Genomic DNA, 20,846 nt, shown 5'->3' with positions numbered 1-20,846 from the left:
TGCATCCTGCTGAGACACCAGTTGCGCAGTGCCTAAAGCCAGGAACCTGGGCCTCCTTCCAGGTCCCCCCCCCCCCCCGCCTCCCACCCTGACCCACGCACGCCTGTCCTTGATCATTATATCATATGACTCCAGCCTCTGAAATGTGACTTGTGTGTCATTACCTCTCCAGAACCCATGATCACTGTCACCTTTTACTTCTGCTATTGTAATAGGTCCTTACCTGGCCTTCTCACCTGCCTTCATCCAGTCTGTCCTGCGCTATTGGACGGAGTGGAACCTCGGGGTGAGAACACGGCTCCAGGGCAGCCATGAGAAGGGTGCAGAAGGCAGTCAGCCCGCGGCTGGATTCGCACCTGCTGGGGATCAGTCTCCCCTCTTTCCCGCTTGACCCATTCCTCCAATCACACGCCTCCCTTAGTACAACTCTTTGCTTCCCTTGCTTTTTCTCCAGGATAAGGAACAAGCTCCTTAACATCACACCTCAAACCAGTCACGAAGGGGCCTGAGGTGATCTTTGCCGTTTCATCTTTCCCCCATCTCCAGCTCTGAAACACACCTGTCACACTCTAGCTGTAACTGCCTACGACTTACCATATTCCTTAGAAACGCTGCGCACCCGGACGTCTCTGGGACTTTGCAGCACCTCCCTGAGCTGAGGATGCTCTTGTCCACCTGAAAAATCCGTGCCTGCTTCATAGCCAGCCGCTGTGCCAGTGGCCATATCCCTAGGCAGGGCTGGCCTGCTCCTTCTCTGGACTCCAATAGTAGTTAAGTGCCTCTGTCACACTGTGATCACTCCTGTCACCTTCCATCATAGATACTTATTTATCCGTCTGCGTCTCAGACAGAAGTGAGCCTCTGGAGGCCTGGGACCCGTTCTTATGTATCTCTAGAATTCTTAGCACCCAGCCAAGCCTGTGCCTGGTACAGAATCATCGCTTATTGTGAATGCATGTCATAGAACACAGCAAGGCAGGCAGGGAGATGAGGGGGCGCAAACAGTTCAGGTACAAATTCCAAGGATGGTGGAAGTTGGGCACAGGGAGTGGTACAAGTGCCAGCGTCTTTGAAGCTGACAGGTGTTAATAAGGAATCAGATAAACAGAGAAAAAAATGCAGTGAATCTGACTTCTGAGCAGAAGTGTTTGGCCATGTTGGCCCGTGGGAAGCTGAACTTTTGCGGCACCGGAGATGCCATCAGGGTGCGTGGCTTTGCTGGAGAACTTTCCAGAAGTACTTATTTGATGCTATTCAGAGTTTCAGAAACTTGAGGGCTACTTTTAATTATCTCCAATGGACTCATTCCCAAGAATAGTAGTAATGTACCACCTGCAAGTGATATTTTGAGCATTTGTAGGGAGTTGCTTCAAATGTTTCAGGTTGCAGTTGACTTTGGAACGTATATCCATCATGTCATGTGTCTGGGGCATACGATTCCCTGTAGTTGCTGGGATCTCTCAAAATAGGAGGAAGGAGTGACTACATGGGTAGTATGAGGCATCTTTAAACCTAGTTGACCAAAGCACCCTTTTCCTGGAGACTAGTGTGCCATGGAACCTCACTTTGGGAAATGCAAATCCAGTGCAATCCTTTTTTTTTTTGAAACGGAGTCTCACTCTGTCGCTGAGGCTAGAATGCAGTGTCGCAATCTCTGCTCACTGCAACCTCTGCCTCCTGGGTTCATGTGATTCTCCTGCCTCAGCCTCCCAAGTAGCTGGGACTACAGGCACCTGCCACCACTCCTGGCTAATTTTTTGTATTTTTAGTAGAGACGGGATTTCACCATGTTATACAGGATGGTCTCGATCTCCTGACCTCGTGATCTGCCCACCTTGGACTCCCAAAGTGCTGGGATTACAGGTGTGAGCCACTGTGCCGGGCACCAGTGCAATACTTTTATTTTACAGAGAGAATAACAGGCCTGGCTCAGTGAAGGCCATGAGGCTAGGAAGGTCTGGCTCCTAGGTCAGGGCACCTCCCTGTGAACCATGTGGCTTCTAATGTGTTGTGTGATGGTGGATAGAAACCATTCAAGTGTGTGTGTGTGTGTCAAAGAGAGAGACACTCATGTATATACCCCTTGGCCAGAACTTCACTGCTGTGGCAGGTAGTATTTGCATCCGTGCCATCTTCCAAAAGCATTCGGCCCCGGCTGCCCACCCTTGCCCAGCACCTGGTGATTCCAGGCCTCTCAGGGGCCCACTCTGACCCTCGGTGGCTCTTCCCACCCTCTTCCCTGTGATCCAAGCAGAAGTTCTGCAGTGCGGTTTCTGCCCACTCACTTCAGAGACACGATACAAAACAGTTCTCGGGAGTGAGCAGGTGACAGTTGGGGAGGAAGGAGGGGAGCCCTGGGGGTTGTGGTGCCACTGGCAGCCCCAGATAACACGGCCTGCATTGCGCAGCTCTGCCTCGGCCCTGGGCTGCCCTTGGACAGGTCCACTGGATGCCACTTGCCTCTCTTTCCCTTTGGCAAAGAGCCCTCGGAAACAGGACTTATTAGGAAACCAAAAGTAAACAGCTCAGCCTCTCCCCAGGGCCCGTGGAGCCTGTTGTCCCGGATGGAAGGGGTTGGTGCCAGCGGCTGCCTAGATGATCTGTGGGGCACGTTCAGGGGTGGAGGGGGCTGGGAGCCGCGGGGCAGAATTTGGCAGTGAGAGAAGCACTGCAAAGTCATCGTAGGCCTAACTTCTGGGGCACATCGTCAGATTGAGGTCAGGGAAAAGGCAAAACTGCAAGCGCCTTCCTCTTGCTTCCTTCACAGCCATGCAGCTTGGAGCTGAAAGCAGCCAGAATAGCCACTTCCTTTGAGTTAACGTAGATGCCGTCATCCTCCTGTGAGCCGCGGCTGCTCACGGGACCACAGGGGAGGGACCGCGGGGCCTCTGAATCAGACATCACTTTCTGCTCTGCCCCACGGGCCCCTCACACACAGCACCTAGGGACAGACGGTTCAGGAGTCAGAGACGGGGATGCCAGGCGACTCCGGCACGGAGTCGGTCACGCACGTTTCCTCCACTGTCTTGACCTGCCCACTTCCTCCTAACCCATTTGGCTGAGCTGATACTGATGTTCTTAAGACAGCAAAAATCAGTCAGTGGGGCTTGGGCCCTGAGATCTGCCTAATATTTGTGGGAACCACAGATGGGCCTCCCAGGGCAGGGCTCAGAATGGATGGCCGGGATTTTAACTCGTGGTTTCCTGATGGTTTGGGAAGGACGTGTGAAACCTCCTCCTCTGTGGAGTCTCCCTTCGCCCCACCCCTAGAACCAGGGGGTGCACATTTCCCTCCTGCCGTATGTATAATCAGGGCTCCCACGCGTTGATCCCTGTGGCGTCTCAGGCACCACGCCCAACTCTGAAGTCTGTATGTGCCCTTTAATCACTCAGAGGATGCTGGGGATTGGATGTGATCATTCACAAGGTGTAGATGAGAAACCTGAGGCTTGTCTTGCCTGTGTTCTCCAGCAAGGAAGTGACAGATAATTTTTTTTGTTTTTTGGAGATGGAGTCTCGCTGTGTCACCAGGCTGGAGTGCAGTGGCATAGTGTCGGCTCACTGAAACCTCCGCCTCCTGGGTTCAAGTGATTCTCCTGCCTCAGCCTCCTGAGTAGCTGGGACTACAGGCGTCCGCCACCATACTCAGCTAATTTTTGTATTTTTAGTAGAGACAGGGTTTCACCATGTTGGCCAGGATGGTCTCGAGCTCTTGACCTCATGATCCACCTGCCTTGGCCTCCCATAGTGCTGGGATTACAGGCACGAGCCACTGCGCCTGGCCCAGAAGTGACAGATAATTTAAGCCCAGTTCCATCTCTCTCATCCACACATGCAGCGCCTTGCCAGTGGAGAAAATGCCCATTTATGCTTCTTTCCCTTCCTGCCTTCCTCCCTTTCTTCTTTCCTTCCTTTCCAACTGGGCTTTAAAGCCAGGTAGAAATCTATCATCTGCCTGTCTCATTCTGTGCATTAGGGAGGCTAATCCAGGGTTTACTGTATGAGAACCTCCTAGTAAAGTATCTGACAGCATCGCTGTAAAGGATAAATTGGTCATGAGAGGTGTTGTGGGTTCTAGCGAGAGACAATCAGAAAACCACCTAGGCCATTTAGTGAGCTGTTAATTTTCCAATAACATCTCCCTGCACTGTTCACATCCCTGAGCAGGTTCCGTGTCTGTCTGCTAAAGAGGCAGAAGCATAAACCTTCTGGGAGTTCCTGCACCCTTTAATTGCCTGGAGGATCTAAAACAAGTAACAACTTTGAAGATGGTTCAAATGTATCCTGGAACTTTCCTGCCCAGACGCCAAGATGCTTTTGCCTTTAAAACTAATAAGGCACTTGGTGCAGTGGATCACACTTGTAATCCCAGCACTCTGGGAGGCTCCGGTGGGAGGATCACTTGAGTTTAGGAGTTCCAGACCAGCCTGAGCAACATGGTAAAACCTTATCTCTACAAAACATACAAAAATTAGCCAAGTGTGATGGCAAGTGCCTGTAGTCCCAGCTACTTGAGAGGCTGAGGCTGGAGGATCACTTGAGCCTAGGAGGTGGAGGCCACAGTGAGCCATGATCATGCTACTGCACTCCACCGTAGGTGACAGAGAGAGACCCTGTCTCTCAAATAGTAAGTAAGTAAATAAAATAAAAGAAAGAAAAGAAAACAGAAGCCCAAATCCAGAAGGTACTTACTATTTTTATATTTTTGGGAAAGTGAGATTGATTGATTGATTGATTGATTGATTTTGAGACGGAGTCTCACTCTGTTGCCCAGGCTGGAGTGCAGTGGTGCGATCTTGGCTCACTGCAAGCTCCACCTCCTGAGTTCACACCATTCTCCTGCCTCAGCCTCCCGAGTAGCTGGGACTATAGGCGCCCGCCACAATGCCCAGCTAACTTTTTGTGTTTTAGTAGAGACGGGGTTCCACCGCGTTAGCCAGGATGGTCTCAATTTCCTGACCTCGTGATGTGCCCACCTTGGCCTCCCAGAGTGCTGGGATTACAGGCATGACCCACCGTGCCTGGCCAAAAGTGAGATTTAATAAAAACAGATTCATCAAAGAAAATGTACAGACATGAAGGGAACTATTAACCTATTTACATGGTTTAGGTCAGGCGTAGTGGCTCACACCTGTAATCCTAGCAGTTTGGGAGGCCGAGGTGGGTGGATCACTTGAGGTCATGAGTTTGAGACCAGCCTGGCCAACATGGCGGAACCCCATCTCTATTAAAAATACAAAAATTAGCAGGCATGGTAGCGCACATCTGTAATCTCTGCTACTCGGGAGGCTGAGGCAGGAGAATCACTTGAACCTGGGAGGCGGAGGGTACAGTGAGCCGAGACCGTGCCATTGTACTCCAGCCTGGGCAACAGGAGTGAAACTCTGTCTCAAAAAAAACAAAAAACAAAAAACAACCACCAAAAAAACCAACCATATTTATGTGGTTTAAAGTGTTTAGCTGTGTGTGGAGAGATTTCAGACTGTCAGGTTTTAAGTAGCAGCTTTTCTTCTTCCATGATGCATTAATATTTGTCCCTCAAGCAGTAGCAGGAGGGAACCAGAGGCTGTGTTCTACAATACAAAATCTAGCCCCATGGCCCTGAAAAATGGCCTCTGCAGAGAACCGCCACTACGGGTGAGCAAGATGTTTAAAGTGAGCTGGAATTAGGAACTATCTTATTTCTTCACTGAATATAATAAATAAGGACTTGTATTGAATCTGAAGAACACCAGGTTTTATAAAATCCCCCGTCTCTCCTCTCTTTACTTTTTACTTCAAACATGTTAGATTGAGTTCTGGAGATACACAAACTAGAAAGGGCATTGTAGGAAATGGTTAAGTACGTTGGCCCTTCGGCATTCTTGTTGGTCTGTGTAAACATGGGTGGGTTATTTCAGCCCTGCCAGTGTCAGGAATCTCGTAGGAGAAATCATAGGGGTGGTGTAGGAGTAAATAGAGTAATCTATGTAAAGCTCTTGGAATGGTGCCGGGCAGATGGTGCGTGCTGGTAGCAGCTGTTTGTCACTATTGTTTTGCTTATTGTTGCTGTAATTCCAAGTTCTTGCCTTCCAGGTTCTGGTCTTCCTGCCAAGGGGCCATGCATGTGCATAGATACTCAACTGTGATGGATATAAAGGGTACGTAAAAACGGGCACTACCCAGACCACGTGGGTCAGGGAGGGCTTCCTGGAGGAAGTGATGACCCAGCCTTGTCTCAAAGGACACATTCAGTGACCAAAGAGAGCTGTGGGGAACACGAACATTTCAGGGCCTGTTGGGGTAAGGCGACTGTGTAGAGCAGTGCTCCTCAATCTTTTGGACGCCAGGACCAGATTCATGGATGACAATTTTTCCATGGATGGGGTGTGGGGAAATGGTTTCGAGATGATTCCAGCGCATTATATTTACTGTGCACTTTATTTCTATTATTATTACATTGGAATACATAATAAAATAATTCTACCACTTATAGTGTAGAGCCAGTAGGAGCCCTGAGCTTGTTTTCCTGCAACTAGACAGTCCCATTTGGGGGTGATGGGAGACAGTGACAGATCATCAGGCATGAGATTCTCATAAGGAACGCGCAACCCGGATCCCTGGCATGCGCAGTTTTCAATACTGTTCACGCTCCTATGAGACTCTAATGCCACCACTGATCTGACAGGAGGCGGAGCTCAGGCGGTGATGCGAGCGATGGGGAGCAGCTGTGAATACAGATGAAGCTTTGCTCACTTGCCGCTTCCATCCTGCTGTGCAACCTGGTTTCTAACAGGCCCCAGAGTGGTACTAGTGCATGGCCCGCAGGCTGAGGACTCCTGAGAACCTGTGCTTAGAAATGGAAGAAAAGTCAGCAGAGAGCCCTAAAAGCCAGGCAGGAGAGGAGGTTCAAGAGGGAGAGAAGGATCAGCTCTCCAACCTCCTGGAGAGTTTAAGAAAAATAAAAAATGTCCCTTGGATTTAGTGACAGTGAAGTCATTTGTGCTTCCATAAGGATCATTTCAATCAAGCGGTAGAGAAACAGCCCAGTGGTGTGCTGGTAAGTGTTTAACAACGGGCTCTTGGGGAGACGTTGGGAGGAAGAAGAGGTCCTGATCGGTAGCATTTACCCATTTCCATGGTGTAAAGACTCTCCATGTGACTAAAGCCACCAATTGAAGTCACTGAATCCAGATTAGGAAGGGATGTTCATAGACCATGTTCCAGCTGTCTCCAGAGCGTGCCTGAAATAGCCCGATCTCCACAGTCATGGCGGCGGCCAGGTGACAAGGCAGAGACGGGCGGGTAGCTTGATGTTTCAGGTTCGTAAACTCTCTGTATCATTCATTTAAACAGCATGGTAGTGTATCTGCTGTCTTCTGCTGCATCTCGATGCTGACATTTGCCCCTCGCCTCCTTTCTCTCGGCACATTCTGATTCTATGGTGTTGTCTCCTCCCCCTTCTCAGCAGATGTCTCTGCTTCCATCTGCTTCTCAGAAAAACCCACCATGTTACCGTGAAGAAGCTGACATCCGCCTTGCCCAGTAGTAAATATATAATGGGATGTCAAGAACAGAACGGAAGGCTTTGAGCATACAGCCTCGTGGGGTTTATCACTACCACAGTTCAAGGCAGAAGGTGTCCTGACCAAGTGACACGAGTGCTCAGGTCCACTTGTCAGGGACAGTCTGCACAGTGGAAGGTGACTTTTCCTCTCTGGGCCACCCAGATGGGTGATCTGACTTTAGGCTCAAAAAGCAACCTTTTGGTCTTAATCTGGCTCCTCAGGTAGAATTCCCTTACTTGAATGAAAATACATGTACTTTCCAGCCTAACCTGACTTTTCCTGTCTTATTGTTGGTGAAAGGTTTCTATTCAAGATTATGTGTGCATTGACTTTCTGGCTAATACATCAGTGTTCTGTGAGTTTAGTTGACAGGACTGGAGACCCGAGAACCCCTTAAGGGAAAAGGTAATAGCAGCAAACACTTAAATAACCCTCAGTATATACCAGGCACTCTTAGGAGTACTTTATGTATTCAATCGTATAACAAACCTGTGAGCTGTCCATTTTATTGATGAAGAAACTGAGGCACAGAGATGTTTAGTGCTTTGTCCAAGGTCGCATGAGAGAGTGTCAGAACTGAGTTCTGAATGTAGGCCTTGGGGGTTCTGGAGTCTGTTTCCTAATCACCACCTTCTGCTGGTTCCTACCTGGCGAGCCCCAGAGCTGAGAATGAGACCCTGGACCCGCGGACCACATCAAAGTGCAGACAGCCCAGAAGACTCCACCTCCACTACTAAACACAGGCCCTGTGCCTACCCCTGGGAGGAAGGGACACAACAGAAGCCATCCTAGAGCCTCCAAGAGCCCCCTTCCATGCTGACATTCTGACATTCCCAACCCTGCAACTCCTCTACCCTCACCTGGTTTCTTTGGTTTCCGGGGACTAATCCAGGCATTTTCCGGCTCAAGATCTGCTTCCAGGTGAGGAAGCTCTGCCTGGGCCTGAGAAGACATCTCTGGTTGGGAGGAGCTCTGCTGTGTGGTACTTGCCTGCCCACTCAATGAAAACCTGTCCCCTGTGTACCCCCAGCTCCTTGAATGTTTCAGAATGCCTTTTTTTTTTTTTTTTTTTTTTGAGACAGAGTCTCATTCTGTCACCCAGGCTGGAGTGCAGGGGCGCAATCTCAGCTCACTGCAACCTCCGCCTCCCGGATTCAAGTGATTCTCCTGCCTCAGCCTCCCAAGTAGCTGGTATTACAGATGCGTGCCACCACACCCGGCTAATTTTGGTATTTTTAGTAGAGATGGAGTTTCACCATGTTGACCAAGCTGGTCTCGAGCTCCTGACCTCAGGTGATCCACCCGCCTTGGCCTCTCAAAGTGCTGGGATTACAGGCGTGAGCCACCACACCCGGAATGTCGTTCAAGTTTTATTTTTGCCCCAGGTTATCCTGCTAATGCCTTATTTCTCCACTTCATGAAGCATTTCATTTCTGAAGCCAGTCCATTAAGGGGCTAATAAAAAGGGAACTTGCTGGACACAGTAGATAAAATAAAAAGCACTCCCTCTTAAGATGCTCCTCCCTGGCTCTGCAGTGCTGTGTGAGAAGATAAATGAGGCATTTGCTTTCTGTCCTGTCTTTCTCTGGGACCTTAAGGGAATGCTGCTGTGGGTTGTTTCAGAGCTTCCATTTCCAAAACTCCAGCCTGGAACGAAGGTCTACGAGGCACTTTCAAGGGTTATAGAGAGACTTCGTGGAAGCACAGAAATAACTTTGGAGGGGGAGAGGTTTCATATTCTCAGGCATGTTTACACATCTGTTGTCCCAAACTGGGCTTTAATTAATTAATCACTTTTTTTTTTTTTTTTTTAGAGGCAGTGTCTCACTCTCTTGCTGGAGTGCAGTGGCATGATCATAACTCACTGCATCCTCGAACTGCTGGGCTTAAGAAATCTTCCTACCTCAGCCTCCCAAATAGCTGGGATTAAGGCATGAACCACCATGCCTGGCGTCAGATTGGGTTTTGATACTGTGGGTTTAATGGTGTCCTGATGTGCCAGGAAGTTGACAGGATCAGGGCAAGAGTCAGTTGGATTTCCCCCAGCTGTTCCTAGTAGAGGAAGAAGACCTTTGCAAAGAGAGGTCGGTCCTGGATGGGTGTGGAGGTTGCATACTTCTCTCCCGGTGCAGCTTGGTTGGGCAGGTCAGTCTGAGCACGTGTGTGATCATCTACATAAGGAATAGCTGGAACCATATGTTCTTCAAAACACCTAGAGACCTAAAAGTTCCGTGATTTTGTTGACAGCGTAAAATTCTAATACCTTTTGTTGTTGTTGTTGTTGCTTTTTTTTTGAGAGGGAGTCTCGCTCTGTCACCCAGGCTGGAGTGCAGTGGCGCCATCTCAGCTCACTGCAAGCTCCGCCTCCCGGGTTCAAGCCATTCTCCTGCCTCAGCCTCCTGAGTAGCTGGGACTACAGGTGCCCACCACCACACCTGGCTAATTTTTTGTATTTTTAGTAGAGATAGGGTTTCACTGTGTTAGCCAGGATGATCTCAATCTCCTGACCTCGTGATGCGCCCGCCTCGGCCTCCCTAAGTGCTAGGATTACAGGTGTGAGCCACCGCGCCCGGCCGTATTGTTGCATTTTTTAAAATCCCTCAACTTAGTGTAGTCTTGGCACATGGTCTTATAAAGCAAATACATGACAGGGATGTATCTTTGGAGACTGTATCTTTAAGGAATATGATTGCTAAATAGAATGAGTGTCCGCATCTCTGTCTCAAGACCTGACTAGATGGTGTGTGGAGTGGTGCCTCCGTCCCTCGATCATTGGCAGGATAAAGGTAGTTGAAGCCAAAGATTGAACCTTCACTTTTCCCTACAGTTGAGGGCTAATTAACTCCAGCCTTGTCCAAGAACTCAATTTATAGCATCCTTAAGTTCTTCTTCTAGCAACCTCAAGACTCCAAGAAACTTTTTAAAAAAGCAAGCTCTTTTCCACAAACAGAAGTTTAGGAATCCATATTCAGAATTTCCATCTTCTAAATTGGCACCTAAGTGTGATAGATGGCTCCCTGTAATGGGCAGCTCTTGTTCACGACAGCAGCACGCTAGTGGTAATATCACAGCCTGTGGCATTACACGAGACTGTGACAAGCCATTAAGAAAAAAACAGGCCAGCATTATTGAAATTCCTGATTGCATTTCCATCATCTGAAATATGGGAAGCAGCCTTGTAAACTACAAACTTTTTCTATTTTAGAACTTTGGAACCCATTTCAACCCTCTGTCCATACAGTGGTTGAGAGTCGGAGGGAACTTTCTTCTTATCGATATCTACCACTTTGCTCTGTTAGCTTTTTGTTTGTTTGTTTTCCCCCATCTTTTAGACATGGTCTCTCTCTGTTGCCCAGGCTGGAGTGCAGTGGCGCGATTCCAGTTCATTGCAACCTCTGCCTCCAGGGTTCAAGCGATCCTCCTGCCTCAGCCTCCTGAGTAGCTGGGATTACAGTCATGCGCCACCATGCCCAGCTAATTTTTGTATTTTTAGTAGAGACGGGGTTTCGCCATGTTGGCCAAGCTGGTCTCGAACTCCTGACCTCTGGTGATCTGCCCACCTCAGCCTCCCAAAGTGCTGGGATTATAGGCACTGTGCCCAGCCTCTGTTAGCTCCTATTCTTCCAAATGGACTGGCTATGACTTTATTATTAAAACAACAATAACAACAAAAGCATTATAAAGTAAATAAAATGAAGAGCCACGAAAGGCATGGTAAGAAGTAATCTTCCCTTGCCTAAACTGTACTGAAGCTGAAGGCGTAAATTGTATGTATTTCATCCCACTGTTATTTCTGTTTACCATTTGTGTATGTGTTTCTACTTGCAATGCTGTAGAATCATTGGCTCATAAGAACGTCAGATGAAAGGGTCCTGGACCATCTGGGTGAGCACAGTCTCGACATGGGAATATTATCTGTTGACTCCTAGCTAGACAGGACTATCAGCAGTGGTGCAGTTGCTATCTTCCAAGACAGCACCCTCCATCTGGGGACAACCTAACTATTAGGAAATCCATTTTTGTGTTTGAATCTCTTGCTTTATAAACTTTTTCTGTTGGGACTATGTCATAATGTTGACAGTGATGGATAATTTCATGGAGTGCTTACTGTGAAATACTGTGCTTAGGACTTAAGATAGCACCTCATTTAATCTTTGCAAGAATTTTTCAAGGCAAGCAATAATATCCTGATTGTACAGGGAAGAAAACTGAGAGGTAGAGAGGAGAAAGTGACTTGCCCAGTAAATGTGGGCGTCTGATGGCAGAGACTGTGTAATAATACCATGTTCTGATGCCTCTTCTTGTTTTCTCTGGCCCGTCTTCTATACTCAGTTTCTTAACCCCCTCTCCCAGTCCCATCAGGTATTGTTTCCACAGCCCTGCCTGTCTCTTTCTGATTGTTTTCAGTTTTGTAACATTATTAGAGCTAACTCCCAATACTTTAGATGTGAACTGATCTTTGTAACAGACAGACAATGGAACCCTTTCCTGGCTAGTTCTGAACAAAGTGTTCAGATGGTCTAAGGATCACATTTACTTTTTTTTTTTTTTTCTTTAATTTTGAGATAGAATTTCCCTCTTGTTGCCTGGGCTGGAGTGCAGTGGTACGATCTCGGCTCACTGCAACCTCCACCTCCGGGGTGCAGGCGATTCTCCTGCCTTAGCCTCCCGAGTCGCTGGGATTACAGGCGTCTGACACCACGCCTGGCTAATTTTTTGTACTTTTAGTAGAGACGGGGTTTCACCATGTTGGCCAGGCTGGTTTCGAATTCCTGACCTCACAATCCGCCTGCCTTGGCTTCCTAAAGGTCTGGGATTACAGGCATGAGCCAACGCGCCCGGCCTAGGATCACATTTCCTTTTGTAGGGGCAGAGTTTGGGTACAGTTGAGTTTTTCCTTTTTTTTTTTTTTCTTTAAGGTAAGCGATAATATCCCAATTATAAAGGGAAGAAAACTGAGAGGTAGAGAAGAGAAAGTGACTTGGCCAGTAAGTGTGGGAGTCTGATGGCAGAAGTGATGTAATAATACCATGTTCTGATCATCACCTCCATCACACAATCCCTGTTAACTTACAGCTGCCCCATATTCTACTTTTCTCCTTAGTTATTATTATTTTTTTTTGAAACGGAGTCTTGCTCTGTCGCCCAGGCTGGAGTGCAGTGGCGCCACCTCGGCTCACTGCAAGCTCCGCCTCCCGGGTTCAGGCCATTCTCCTGCCTCAGCCTCCCCAGTAGCTGGGACTACAGGCGCCCACCACCACGCCCAGCTAATTTTTTTTTTGTATTGTATTTTTAGTAGAGACAGGGTTTCACCGTGTTAGCCAGGATGGTCTCGATCTCCTGACCTCGTGACCCGCCCATCTCAGCCTCCCAAAGTGCTGGGATTACAGGCGTGAGCCACCGCGCGCGGCCAGTTATTATTTTTTAACCCAGGACAGGTAGGGTAGGGTGATGTTAAAGGCGCCAGACTGCCTTGATTCTCACACCAGATTTTCTACTTTGTAGCTCTTGTCACCTAGAGCACTGGACCTCTCTGAATCTCAGTTTCCTTATCTCCAAAATGGGCTTGGCAGCAGGAGTTCCCTGTGTGGGTTGTGAGGATTGAATAAATAAATACTGGGAAGCCCTTCACACACACACTGCCGTGTAGCAAGTATTCACTCGGTGTTGTCACTATGCCCTAGCTTTGCTGTTGTTGTGTGCACATGTAATCCAGATTGCTGACAAAAATAGGCAACTGTGGATTGACATTGTATACACATTTAAGCAAATGCAACCATATGCATCTCTCTCTTATGAAATTAAAATACTGTACAGTTACGTTTTGCATGTGTTCCACATATTGTAATAGCCATAGTTTTAAATATTACAAAGTGCTAAATAGCTATCACTTTATGGGGTTGAGTACACAGAAATAGGTGCTCCACACTTGAATGGGCAATTGAAATAATTTTTGAGGGAAATTTTGATGACTGTGTAATAATTGTTGCCTTTCTTGCTGACTTTCTATTCTAGCTTCTTTTTAAATTTTGACTAAGCCCGTGTTGAGAGGCCTTGATAAGCCCTTGGAAACCTCCACCCCACCTACCCCAAATTATCTGGTCACCCCTTAGGGTGCGCCCTCACCCTCCACAAGGCTTATTCACCATGTGCACTAGGGCTACCAGCTGTTGTTACACAGGGACTCGGATGTGTCTCATATCCTCTGGTTCTTTGAGTACCAGCCATACCAGCTATTGTGTTAGAAACTGCTGACATGGAGTAATCAGCCCCAAGTCTCCATCCTTAGAAGTGTGTGTTCAAAGAATTACAACCCAGTGTGGCTCAGCAAGCACATTACCAGCTAATCAACTCAGCAGGTGCCTGGACCTGGGGCTTCCCAGTGAAGATAAGGTTGGAGATGGGTTTACAGGGTTGGGGGGCTGGGAGCTGGAGGACTGAGAACCCATTCTGAGGAGGAATGGCAGGCAGAACGCCTGAGAGTTCCACAGGGTTCCTGAGCAAGGAGTCTCTGGGACCAGGGGATGGGCGGCAGGAGGCAGAATTGATGGAGTTAGATGAGGGGGCCTCCTGGGCCACCCCTAGGAAGGCAGACCCGCGTCCCTCAGGTGATTGGGAGCCATTGGTAGCTTTCAGCAAGAGGAACTCACTATTTTTGACTCTCAATTAAGATTTGCTGCATTTTATATTTCATTTCCGTCAAAACAAGAAAATATATTGGAGTAATTAATGTATTCCACATATAGGTTCTGGAAGGAGGCTGTTCAAATTCTTTGCCCCTCTTTGGAAATGGAACATAGGAAAGGAGTCTGAGTGTGTGTGTGTACGTGTGTGTGTGCACATGCGCACATGCGTGTAGGTATGTGTGCTTGTGTACATGTATAGTTATGTGTGTGTGTATATAGGTGTGCATGCGTGTGTGTGCATGTTTGTGTGTGGATGTGTATTTGCAAGTGTGTGTATAGGTGTGTGTGGTTTGTAGGTGTCTATATGGATAGATATGTTAGGTGTGAGTGCGTGTGTGGGTGTGTGTATAGTGGGTGTGTGTATAGTGTGCATACGTGTGTGTAGGTGTGTGTATGTGTGTATGGGAGTGTAGTGTGGATGTGTGTTGTGTGTGCGTGTGTATAGGTATATGTGTGTGCTCATGTGTGTATAGGTATGGGTGTGTGTGCATGTATGTATAGGTGTGTGTGTAGGTGTGTGTGCATGTATGTACAGGTGTGTGTGTAGGTGTGTGTGCATAAGTGTGTGCATGTGCTGGTGTGTGTATAGGTGTATGTGTGTTTGCAAGTGTGTGCATATAGGTTGTGTGTGGGGGTGTGCATGTGTTGGTGTGTGTATAGGTGTGTGTGCACGTGTGTTGGTGTATGTATAGTGTGTGCTTGTGTTGGTGTGTATAGGTGTAGGTGTGTGCACGTGTGTTGGTTTATGATAGGCGTGTTTGTGTGTGCCTGTGTTGGTGTGTATAGGTGTGTGAGCGTGTGTGTATGTGGGTGTGTATATGTAGGTGTGCGTAGAAATGTGTTAGTGCGTGTGTGAATGTATACGTGTGTAGTTTCATATGAGTGTGCACATGTGTGTTTAAAATATGGTTAAAAGTTGGTAAGGAAATAGGAAGAAATGAAATTAGTTTTCCAAGTGTGGGCAGCCTTGAATATTTTAGTCTTATATAATGTTTCAGAATTGATTGAATAACAAAACGAGTTATCTTGGACAGTAATTGGAGTAGCTAACATTTATCGATGCTACAGGGAGACAGACTGTTCTAAACGCTTTACATGAATTAGCGTATTAAATCCTCCAACCAACCTCTCAAGTAGCTACTGTTTTTACCCACCCTTTACGGAAAAATCCAAAGGACAGAGAGGTCAACTATCTTTTTTGTTTTGTTTTGTTTTGTTTTTTGAGATGGAGTCTCGCTCTGTCGCCCAGGCTGGAGTGCAGTGGCGCTATCTCGGCTCACTGCAAGCTCCGCCTCCCGGGTTTACGCCATTCTCCTGCCTCAGCCTCCTGAGTAGCTGGGACTACGGGCGCCGCCATCACGCACGGCTAGTTTTTTGTATTTTTAGTAGAGACGGGGTTTCACCATGGTCTGGATCTCCTGACCTCGTGATGCGCCCACCTCGGCCTCCCAAAGTGCTGGGATTACAGGTGTGAGCCGCCGCTCCCGGCCGACGCCAAGTATCTTCTCACCAGCTGGAGTAGAGGAGGCAGGACCCAGGTGGTCTCTGCCCTGAGTCCGTATTTATTATAACCGTTGAATTATCGGACACCCACTTCAGTGGCATTTATTCAGCAAAGTGTTTGGGGTGCGGGGAAGGGGTGGTGGTGACCGGAAGTTTAGCCTGGGGATCGCCTTTTCAATATCCCTGTCTAGTCATAAAAATTGAAGGCACGTTCTAATCAACTAAGCACTTCACCAGGAACTTCTCGTAAGCAAGGTGAGTGGTAGATTTGTTTTCCTCAAGGATGCAAGCAGCTGATCGAATTGGGAGGAAAGTTATTAGTTGCAAAAGCATTTAAGCTTTGCAGTAAGATGACTAGTGCACCAAAGGAATCGTGACTGTTAAGCCCTCTAGCTGATTAACTGGTGCTATTATTTTATTTTTAAATGTTGTAGTTTTTTCACAACAAACAAAGCAATGTGTATTCCTAGAAGACAAATGAGGAAAAATACATCAGCAAAAAGAGGAAGAACACTCATATAACTCCACTAGCCAGAAATTCCCAGTGTTAACTCCTGGCGTCACTTAGGGTAAATATCCCCATTCGTCTCTTCTTGCCCCCAGAATAAATTAGCAGCAGCTTTTCCTGGAGCAAGGGAACGAGCCACTTGTGTGGTAGGCAGATATGCAGGCTGTGATGGCTAGAAAGTGAGGCACCCCAGGGCATGGCAGTTGGTATTTTCTGCTTTTGGGAGAGCCATTTCTTCTCTTTAAAGAGAGAAGTAATTTTCTGTCCCACCTGCATCTGTTTTCTGGCCTTGGGACCAAATGTCAAGATCCCGAGTGGCGAGCACGCCCTTCCTTTGGCTTTTCTAGTTGCTGAGATACCTGCCGGGTTATTTTTTTCTCCTCCAGATTGCATGTCTCTGATTCACCAGTGACACAAATATGGAACAGTCACATAAGATAGAAATGAGGTGGGGAAAAAAAGCATGTCACTGAAATGCTGGTTTCCACTGGTGAGCTCCTTGAAATCCTGATAGAACCTTTTCCACATGAAACGTGAAGTGGTGTGCTTTTCAGAACATTAATTGTATTAAATAGCCCAACAATTGGATTACAGCAGTTTATCTGTACTGATTTTGCATTGCCATTTCAGAATTATCTCTTTAATTGCTACCTCTTCAGTAAGGTTTAGGGTAGAATACTGTCACTATTTACATAATCATTTGCATATTTTGTATTAATTCGCATTTGTTTTGGATCTAGGTATTGAGAAGTGACTTAATTAGATCCAACGGTTCATGGCTTGTGATCAGCAGCCGATTCAGAGCTTTCTGTTTCTCTCTCTCCTCTTCCTCATTTCCTATTCCTCCCTCCATAGATGTCCACTATAATGGACTTGCTAAATCTCTGAATACACAGGCATCCTCCTGATTTTTTTTTCATTTTGTGGTGTGCATGTATGTGTAAATGTTTGTATTTTTAATTTGTATTTTTGTTTGTATTTTTAATTTTTGAATGGTATTCTTCAATAGATTTCATTCTATTACTTAGCACTTTCAGTGCACCCTCTTTCTAACATCTGACCGTGCTACTTACTCTGTTTAATCTAGTTCATTGTTTATAGCTACTTTTACCCCATTTTATCTCCATCTCCCTGGTGATGGATGACCGAACCATCTTGCACTTGTGTGTCCATAAAGAAGATCATGGATGAAAACCCTTGTTCATGCCCCTTCAAAGACTCATGGGGGAAATTTTTGGGAGCCTCATATTTAGAAGAAGATATGCAGTTACTTTTCATTTAAGTATCAGATAATGCTTAATTTCATTAAGCATTGCCAGAATATTTTATTTTTTACTAAGTATTAATTGAGTACTTTCTATTTTCATCACATTAGGCTTGGTGTTTAGAGGGATTCATGAGGGAAAAAAAGAGACTTTTCTCAAGAAGTTTAAAATTTGCGTAGGAAGAAAGCAACAAAATGAGAATGTATGGGTAGTAGTAATAATAGTTGCAGTTTATTTGTCATATACCAATCAGTGACATATATCATCTTAATATGCATAACTCTATGAGGGTATATTATTAATTCCATTTTACTGTTAAAGAAAAGGCAGTTCAGAGTGGCTAAGTAAATTGCCTAAGTATGCACAGCAAAGATGGTGGCAGTGCTGAGGTTTAAACCCATATTTCTCTTACTCCAAAGTCTCTGCTCTCTCAGTGCTAGGCAGTACTACTACCTGAGATGTCTGCTTTTAAAGAAGCCATTGAATCTTTGCATATAGCAGGAGCTCAGTAAATACTTTTGAATTACTGATTGAAATAATCATGGCAAATGCGTTTGAGTGCTATCTGCTAAGCTGTTTAAGTACTTTATGTCTACTAAACTGTTCCAATTTCACAGTAATCCTATAAAGTTGGCATTACTCTTATCCCTGTTTTTCTCCTGAGGAAACTAAGGCATAGAGAGGGTGAATAATGACCAAATTAACACAGAGCTGGATTTTTTTTTTTTTTTTTGAGACAGGGTCTTGCTCTGTTGCCCAGGCTGGAGTGCAGTGGTACAATCATGGCAACTACAGCCTCAACCTGATGGTCTCAAGTAATCCTTCTACCTCAGCCCCTGAGTAGCTGGTACTGCAAATGTACACCACCATGCCTGGCTAATTTTAGAATTTTTGGTAGAGGAAGGGTTTTACTATGTTGCCCAGACTGGTCTTGAATTCCTGGCCTCAAGTGATCCTCCTACTTCAGCCTCCCAAAGTGTTGGGATTATAGGTGTGTGCCACTGTCCCCTGCCTGGATTTTTAAAATTATTAAAAATTACATTTTAATGTTAACATTTTAATTTCAAGATAATTGTAGGTTCACATGTAATTGTAAGAAACAATATACAGCGAGATCTCACGTACCTTTTACCAAGTTTCCCCAGATGGTAACATCTTGTGAAACTGTAGTACAATATTACAACCAGGATATTGACATTGACAGAAGCTTCTGGAATTCCCCATGGTGCTGTTTTGTAGCAAACCCACTTCCCTCCTGGCATGATCTCACCCCCTGCCTAACCTCAGGTAACCTGTAATCTCTTCCCCATTTCTATGGTTTTATCATTTCAAGAATGTTATATAAATTGAATCACATAATATGTAACCTTTTGGGATCTCCTTTTTCACTCAACTTTCACTGGAGATTTATCTAAGTTGTTGCATGTATCAGTAGTTGTTCTATTTGATAACTGAGAAGTATTCCACAGTTTGGGTGTACCTCTTTGTTTAACCATTCACCAGTTGAAAGACACCTGGTTTGTGTCCAGTTTTTGACTATTAAAAAATAAAGCTGCTATAAACGTCCATGTACAGGTTTTTGTGTGAATATAACTTTTTATTTCTCTGGGATAAATGCCAGGAGTTCAATTGCTAGGTTGTATGGTGATTGCATGTTCCATTTGTAAAGAAACTGTTTGGCACCGAGTGGCTGTGTCATTTTACATTCCCACCAGTAATGTGTGAGTGATCATTTCTCTGCATTCTCGCCAGGATCTGATGTTGACATCATTTTGTGATTTTAGCTATTCTCATAGGTGTGTGGTAGTGTCTTATTGGAATATTAATTTGCATTTCCCTGATGACCAATAGTGTTGTACATCTTTCCATGTGCCTACTTGCCATGTGTTTATCTTCTTTGGTGAAATGTCTCTTCATATCTTTTGCTCGTGTTCTATTTGGGTTGTTCACTTTTTTTGCTATTGAGTTTTGACAGTTCTTTATATAGTCTGAATATTAGTCCCCTGTGGGGTATGTGGTTTGCAGATATTTTCTTCCCCTCTGAGTTTGTCCTTTTGTCCTCTTGATGGGGTCATTCACAGAGCAAAAGTTTCTAATTTTGATGAAGTCCAATTTATCCTTTTTGGAAAAAATGCAGGATGCTTTTGGTTTCAGTTCTAAGAACTCTTTGTCTTGCCTTAGATCCTAAAGATGTTCTCTTATTTTTTCCTGTTTTACACTTCAACTTCTACATTAAACTCCATGACCCATTTTGAGTTAATTTTTGTATAAGGGGTGAGATTTGTACAAACAAAAAGCTTTACTTTTATTGTCTGTTACTCCAGTTTGCCTGTTGCTCCGGTTGCTCCAGCACCGTGTGTATGAGAGGCTGTCTTTCTCCACTGAATTGCTTCTGCATCTTTATCAAAACTCATTTGGGCTTGGATATATGGGTTTATTTCTGCGTTCTCTATTCAGTTCCATCAATCTGTGTGTCTGTCCCCCTAACAGTACCGCACTGTCTGATTACTGTAGCTATATAATGGGTCCAGTAGTCTTATTCTTCCCACTGTTGTTTTTCAAAGTTGTTTAGCTATGTTCTAGTTCCTTTGCCTTTCGTATACATTTTAGAATAATCTCGTTTATGGCTACAAAAATTTTTTGATAGGCATTGTGCTAAACCCGTATTATCAGCTTGGTGAGAATTCGCATCTTTACTATGTTGAGTTTTTGAATCCGTGAATATAGTATGCCCCTCCACTTATTTAGATCTTTGACTTCTTTCATCAGCATTGTGTGGTTTTCATTATGCAAGTCCTATAAATGTTTGCTTAGATTTATGCCTAAGTATTTTATTTATTTTGAATGATTGTAAATGGTATTTTAAATAGTGGTATCCGTGTGTTCATTGCTAGCATACAGGACTTCAGTGGACTTTTGCAAATTGTTCTTGTATCCTGCAACCTTGCTGAACTTACTTTTTAGTTCTAGTTTGTGTGTGTGTGTGTGTGTGTGTGTGTGTGTGTGTAGATTCCTTGACATTTTTGTATTATCTTATGAAACCCTGGGTGTTAACCTTCTGTGTTAGATGGCTTTTGCTGACACTGCTCCAGGAGAAGAAGGGAGTGGGTATTGCCTTGTTACTGCCAGGTGGGGTGAAACCCAAGTTTCCCACGAGGCTTCCATGGTCACCTGCTGGGGGAGCTCCTTCCCACTGTGCAGTGGGAGTAGAATTCTGGCTTCCTCAGTGTCTCCATAGACACTGCATGTGGCAGGGTTAGGCCTTGTTACTAGCCATTAGGGACAAAAGTCTCAGTTTCCTCTTTGGCGTCTTTGACCCCACCGTGGTTGACACCAC

The 20,846-nt window shown here is 45.7% G+C and overlaps 1 protein-coding gene across 2 annotated transcripts in view; it reads left to right on the top strand.

The window, feature by feature from the left end:
- The window catches only part of CAMK1D (calcium/calmodulin dependent protein kinase ID), a 490,031-nt gene that overhangs the window by 260,825 nt on the left and 208,360 nt on the right, over positions 1-20,846 (top strand). The window lies entirely within an intron of this gene.

This window comes from Theropithecus gelada, chromosome 9, assembly GCF_003255815.1.
Source record: "Theropithecus gelada isolate Dixy chromosome 9, Tgel_1.0, whole genome shotgun sequence".
NCBI classification, from domain to species: Eukaryota; Metazoa; Chordata; class Mammalia; order Primates; family Cercopithecidae; genus Theropithecus; species Theropithecus gelada.
The sequence above is the reverse complement of the archived record's forward strand: the minus strand, read 5'-3'. Positions and strand labels throughout refer to the sequence as shown.